This window comes from Xiphophorus couchianus, chromosome 9 (assembly GCF_001444195.1).
Source record: "Xiphophorus couchianus chromosome 9, X_couchianus-1.0, whole genome shotgun sequence".
In the NCBI taxonomy this organism is placed as follows: Eukaryota; Metazoa; Chordata; class Actinopteri; order Cyprinodontiformes; family Poeciliidae; genus Xiphophorus; species Xiphophorus couchianus.
Genome location: NC_040236.1, coordinates 32092180 through 32099085, shown reverse-complemented (window position 1 = coordinate 32099085; position 6906 = coordinate 32092180). Strand labels below are relative to the sequence as shown.

The following is a 6906-nucleotide window of genomic DNA, read 5'->3' as shown; positions in this document are numbered from 1 at the left end:
TATTAGGGATTCTTGGTATTAAAGAATGAAAGCCTCTAACCACGGAAATATTGAACAAGAGGCTCAGCTACTGCATGGTTAAACAAGCTGGGTACGCTAAAGCAGTTCAGTACAGCAAAAAAGGGAAGGAAATTATTGTCATGTATGTGGAGGAAATTATTTACATCTGCAGCACAAACAGTCTGAGTGACTACCATTGTTTTCCCAAGTTGTTTTCCAGTAAGGCCAGATGCAACCAGTATAGACGTGGCTTCTACTGGTTCATGTCAAGCTCATTTCTCTGTGAAAATAAATCACAGACTAGCTGGGGCTCAAAGACATACAGGCATATTTACAAAAGTTGGAAATTGCTAGCTTATGTTGCATTGCAGTTACCTTGGAAATCTGAACTTAGAGCTGAAACAATTAATCAGATTAATCAGTTATCAAAAATAATTATCGACTGATTTAGAAATCGATTGTTAACTTGAGAATACAGACTCAATAAAGTCCTTTGCTCAAAGAATGACATAGAGCAGCAATTAAGCCAAAACTGTGCAAAAAATATATGTTTTGTATTTTAATATTTTAAAAGAAAACACTTTCTATTAACAAGCTTTTCATATGTTACTACTGTTCATGTAAGGAGAGGCCATATTAAACAAATTTTCTATTTCTAAGAAATGAAAGGCAGCATTAGAAACACTTTCTTCCCTCTTTTTTTATTTTATTAAATTGCTAACTTATGGCATTCTGTTTTAAATGGCGTCCTAACTTACACCCGAGCAGAAAAAGTAAAAAAAAAAGTCTAGATGATTTTTTTTTTTTTTTTTTTAAGTTGGCCTACATGATGATGGGGCATTTTCTCCATGGTAACCAATAATTAGACATAATTAGACACATACTTTCTCCATAATGCAATATCTCCTTGCATCCTAGAAATCTTACTTACTTATGAAGTATGAAAGTTGACGTTCTTACCTTGTAAGAAGTGTTCTTTGCGAAACCACCCGGTAAAAAGGGCTGCCATCTCTACGATTAATGGCAGCTGTCCATCGCCATTTTCTTTCTTTATCAAAAAGTTCAGATAAAACGGACACTTTGGTTTGCATCCATATCTGTTTGCGCAGTACCCTACGCCACTTTTAGAATGAAATCAACTAAATAAATTAACTAGAATATGAATTAACGCACATATAGGTTGTTTAGACGTCCATCGCGGCGGCGTGGGCCGCTTTCGTCACGTACAGAGACCCTGATGTCTGATTGGCTGCTTCAAACAGCGAAGAAAAACCGAGTTAGCTAAGACTCCGAGGTCAAGATTTTTTCTGAAAGTGCATAAATAACCTCAACAACACAATTAGATCTTAGCCCTTTATTTACCACAAACCCGGGTGAGCAACTCCGGCTTCATTTTGGTCTGAAATGTCGCTAAACGGTCCAGGACAGAGCGTTAGCCGTTGTTAGCCACTGGGCAAGGCTAACGTCGTCTGTAAGTCTGCGGCAGCTATTTTGTAAACTTATTAGATATTTCAGACCAAATTAGAGATACAAAGACTGGAGTTTCTCACCTACCAGTGAAAGTGACCCCAGAGTCTACCAAACATTGGAGGAAGTTGCCGTTTGAAGCAGCCAATCAGACGTCAGGATCTCCCCTAATCCCGCCCACAATTTGAAGGTTAATGTCTTCAGCACATAAATTCTTAAAACATTAAATTATTCTATCTAGTTTTTCAAATGAAATTAATACATTTAATTAAGGCACATATATTGTACAACAGCTGTACAAACTGCAAAATTTTATACTTAATTTAATTTTAAATAAAATTAATTAATCCTTAATTTTAATCAGACCTTATGTCTGAAAACCTTTAATCTCAAAAGAACTCCTACAAAATCCATATGCAAAGTTGAACTATATGGGTCTTGCTGGTTTTTCTTGATAATCTGCCACTTAATATAAAAACTCTGAAATGGAATATAATCTGGATTTGTTTAGTAAAATGGTGTTTCCCTCAAGTCAGTAGTGAAATAAAAAAACTCCAACAATCGTTCTCATAAAAATGTATTTATTTAGTAAGTAATATTTTAGCTCTAATGAATACAGACAGGACAGAATAATTGATCAGTTATCTGCTGATAACTCATGACACGACGCTGCACAGAACTGTTAGCTTTGACATTTTCATTCTGATTCTCATGATTCAATTAAGGAAACTATCTGATTCGACTTTTAAAATGCATTTTGTTTGTTTTGGGCCAAGAAGTTTAAACTTGGCTTGATTCTATTACACAAATATCTAAATGCAATCAAAGATAACAGAGGGGAGAAGTCAGCAGCTGATAAAGGGAACCATCATAATTTATTTCTGATGGATGATAAAATATTGAAGAACAATTTGTTTTTAAGACATTTTAAGGTCATTATGAATACAATTTAAGACCTACTGTATGTCTCCAGAGAAATGTACCAAATGGCAAATAATTTGCACTTATCAAACTCTGGTTTGATAGACATCTAGCTAGCTAGTGCCAACTAGCTGCTAACATTGCTAACTACCGTAGCTACTAGTTAGCGGGGGCCTCAACCGTATCGAGTCACTGAACGACTCAAACTTTTGCCTGACCAAAAAAAAAATCACACAAAAAAAAAAAAAAACAGAATATACGAAATTAAATAGTTCTGTTAACAAAATTCAAGATGTGTGATTAATAAATCAAAGACCGAATTTTTAAAAATTAATTTATGACATTTTAATACAACAGAGTATTAAGGCCATGCAAAAAATAATAGTTTAGAAGTAATGAGGATAAAGTCAATATTACAAAAATAAAATTAAAATAATACAATTATATGAGCATAAGGTTGTAATAATGAGAATAAAGTCAATATTACCAGAAGTTATACAAATCACTTTGTTGTATTTTTAATTATCTTAATTTTGTTCGACGGATTATACTAAAATAAAAAAAAAACATTCGAGAATATTAGAGAATAAGTTATAATATTACCAGAACAAAGTCAGAAATCTGACTTTGTTCTCGTAAGAGTTTATGACTTAATTCTCGTAATCTTTATTTTCTTAGCATGACCCCAATACTCCATTGTATTTAAAGGCCATAATTTAGACAAATTGAAGACTTTTTAAGTATTTGTGGACACCTGGCAGTATTTATTTTTAGCTATTTTTGGCCAGCAGCTCTACTCACTCTGGCCACAAGGGGGCATTAAATCTGCAGCCTCATGTATGGTTCTGCCCTCATCCTCCATCTGCAAACTTCATGCAAAAAAAGGTACAGCAGAAATGCAGAAATAAGAAACATCCAAACCTGAAGACGGTTCTATAGTCCTGATGGATTTCTGTGAGATGGAGACAAGTTTGGAGCAAATCTCAGGATTTTGTTTTCCACACAGCCGAACGAAGAGCTGGATTTCTGATTACATTAAAGGAAAAGGAACGATCCCTGACCTCTTTCATCATTCAGATGCAAATATTATGATAAAAGGGGAACCCACCATTTAAACAGAAATGTTTAACAAGAAATGAGGAACAGGAAACAACCGTCCGTCAGACAAAAGATGCTTTTGAGTTGCATGATGGGAACTGTAGTTTACACACTTCAAACATTACATCTTAAACCGAGCCACCAAATGTTTTTAAATCTGTCCAGATGTCAAATCGATACAGTAAAACTAAAAAGGTCCAAATTGTAACAGCGTGTAAAAATTTAAACCAACTGAAATTAGAAAAGTGAAACTCCAGCAGATGTTTTATGAAAAATGTGTTTTGTTGGTTTATTCAGCTTCTCAGAAAACAAGAATATCAAAACCTAAAATGCTTGACATTTGTTCAGCTGTTAGTCAAAGCTACCATTTACAAAGAGGGTGAAGCCATAAAAGCTGGCTGCACAAAAACCTGGCTCTTCAGAGTATGTATGATTTATTAATGGATAGTTAAGTGGAAGGAAAATGTGTGGCAAAGAGAAAAAAAAAAAGTTATGGTTTCTGCCGGTTTCACAAACTCACATTTAAGACATTTTAAGACCCGTGTGAATGAAATTTAAGACATAAAATTACAAATTTTATATGTTAGTGCCACGCTTTTTTAATTGTATTTTATTTTTTACTCTGAACGAACGTTAGCAACAGAAACGAGAAAGTGGAAAAAACAAACGACATCTGATCAACTGTCAGAAAATTCTCACAAGAACACAACAAAATTTAAGACCTGTGTTTAACGGCAAACTTTCAAAAAATTTACACATTTAAGACCAACATTTTTGATAAATGAATTCAAGACTTTTTAAGGATGTACAGACACTGAAAAACAGCCTTTACACGTTTTTCCTTCCGGTAAACTTTCCTTTAATGTGATTGGCTGGATCGTTCAGAACAACTAGCCTCTTTAGCTACAATCTTAGGGTGGCTAATTGATGACATAATTTCTATATTAAACGTTTCTTTTAATTGTCTTTAGTAATATTTTTGTTTTCTGCAAAACTGTTTTAAATATCACTGGATTTAATTACACTTCCCACCAATGGAGCATCTACTGTATATCTACCTGCAGGAAGGTAAGATTGTAAGAATGGTCCATGTTAACTACAATACCCATGATGCAACTCAGTCAGCTGGTTCTACTATGGAAAGATTGGCTTCAAGTTCACTTTAACTGCTTTTTAATGTCACAAAAATATTTTCAGGAGACTTGATTCAACTGCTTTCCACAAAACGCTCCAAGAAACTTGATAATTTTATTTAAACAGCATCAATGAATGAAGGTCCATCCTCGTAGATCAGCAACTATGAGGTCAGCTGGTTGAAAGAGCATTTTAGTAAATTATCATTTAATTATTCAAACCGGACATTTACCTTTAAGCTCCATGAACCAATAAGGTGATATATGCAAGAAAAACAACAAAAAAAACTTTTTACAGCTATAATAAATACACCTTCCCATCATCAGTCGCACCTATTTGTGTTTCTTACAGAAAATAAACAACAATATTCAAATAATTAGCAAATGGAAACTGATTCCTGTTCTTCCTGGGTGTGCTGAGGCTTCTGGTGTCCAGTTTAAACCAGTTAGTCGTCTTGGTGGGAATTAGTAGCCTTCAGGAAGCCTCAACACTCACATTCACACACACGGAGGAAACGTATGTGGCGAAAAGAAAACAGCAAAAACGTGACGTGGATGATTTCTAAGAAGGTGTTAATGAATTTCTTTTAAAGCAATGAGAAGCAGGGAAATGTGATATTTTTGATATGTGGTTTGTGCAAACGCTCAGCTTTTCTTTCTGAAGGAATTTTCCTGAACATGAAAACATTCTTCTGTCTACTTTCACTGCAAAAACACTAAATATTACCAACTAATCTGGTTTCATTTCTAGTGCAAACATCTTAGTACGCTTAATATGAGACAAAACTAACTTACAGGCAACTTCTCAGCAAGATCTAGAAGTTTGTTTTGAGTCTATTCCTAAACATTGATGAAAAGGTTTCACTTATAACATGGAAAATTTTTTTTGTTATAATAAGTGAAATCATTTGCCAGTGGAACTAGAACTCGGTTGCTAGGAGACGGGCTGGGCTTGGCTGGGGTTGCTAGGTAACGGCGCAGTGCCGTCAAACTGATTCATATTTTTATTAATATTAAGTTATTATTGACTTAAACAAGCTCCAACTTTTTGCTGAAAAGTTAATTGTAAACCAGTTTTGTCTTAAATCAAGTGTAATAATATTTGCACTAGAAACTAAACCAAACTTGGTAAGATTTTGTGTTTTTGCAGTGTTAAAGAACATCAACACCGACTTCCATAAGCTTCTCACCATTACGCAGAACGATAAATTATTACTCTGGGAAACGTTCAGGAACCTGGTTCTGCATTTTCCTGCCTTGTATCCTTAAAATAATCCCTGCGGTTTGTGGTTCTGTAACGCTAAGAGGCTTTTGGTCGCCAGGCTGATGGAGAAAAGGCATTTTTCACTTCAAAAACACAAAATCCTACAAAGTATTTTGGTCTAGTTTCCAGTGCAACTGTTACTAATGTACAAGCAACTTTTCAGCACAATATATGAGCTTGTTTTAAGTCAATAACTCTTTAATATTCATGAACACTGCTAGTTATAAGTGAAACAATTGAAATAAGACGTTTTAGTTCCCTTATAAATGGTACTTTTTCATCAATATTAAGCCATTACTGAGTTAAAACGCTCCTGTCTTCCTGAAGAGCTACTGGTCAGTTAGGTGTGTCTTATCTTATGTGTACTGAGATATTTGTATTAGAAACCAGATCAAAAATACTTGGTGAGATTTTGTGTTTTTGCAGTGCAGGGAACAAGAACAAGGAAACAAGAGGCTCTAACAGTTTAATCTGCAGCTCCATCACTTGGATTAATTATATGGCTTTTAAACATCCGGCCTCATCCGGGGAGACAAGAGGGCACAACAAAATAACTACAACTATATCAGCTTCAATCAGGCACAAAAATAAAGAGCTACACTGCAGTCTTGATCCGGTCGGTCTTTGGTACCACAGTAGATTATGTTGCAGGTCCCGGCAGAACCTCTAGATGCTACAGAACTCGTTCCCGTCTGACCGGGAGTTTAAAGGTGCAGCAGTGGATCAGACAGATTCCTGGAAGCAGCAGGATCTTCAGCTGAGCTCCGAGCATTTCTCACCGCAAAAGCAAAAAAAACAAAAGCTTACCAAGTATTTTTTGTCTAGTTTCAACTGCAAATGTCTTCGTTCACTTAAATTAAGACAAAACTAACTTACAAGTAACTTTTCAGCAAGAAGTAGGAGCTTGTTTTAAGTCAATATTTCAGTTATATTAATGAAAGTGTTCCACTGGCAGCGTTTATCTTCTGAAAAATGTCTTGTTATAATTGAAATAATCTGCTTAAAATAGAGTGTCAGGGCCAA

General features: G+C 35.0%; 1 protein-coding gene across 1 annotated transcript in view; it reads right to left on the bottom strand.

The window, feature by feature from the left end:
- Positions 1–4642: 4642 nt before the first annotated feature.
- Positions 4643–6906, bottom strand: part of atp11b (ATPase phospholipid transporting 11B) — a 58949-nt gene continuing 56685 nt past the window's right edge. Inside the window, exon 33 of the mRNA XM_028026988.1 lies at positions 4643–6661. The gene's annotated coding sequence lies outside the window, so the exon portion shown is untranslated. The remainder of the gene's footprint in view (positions 6662–6906) is intronic.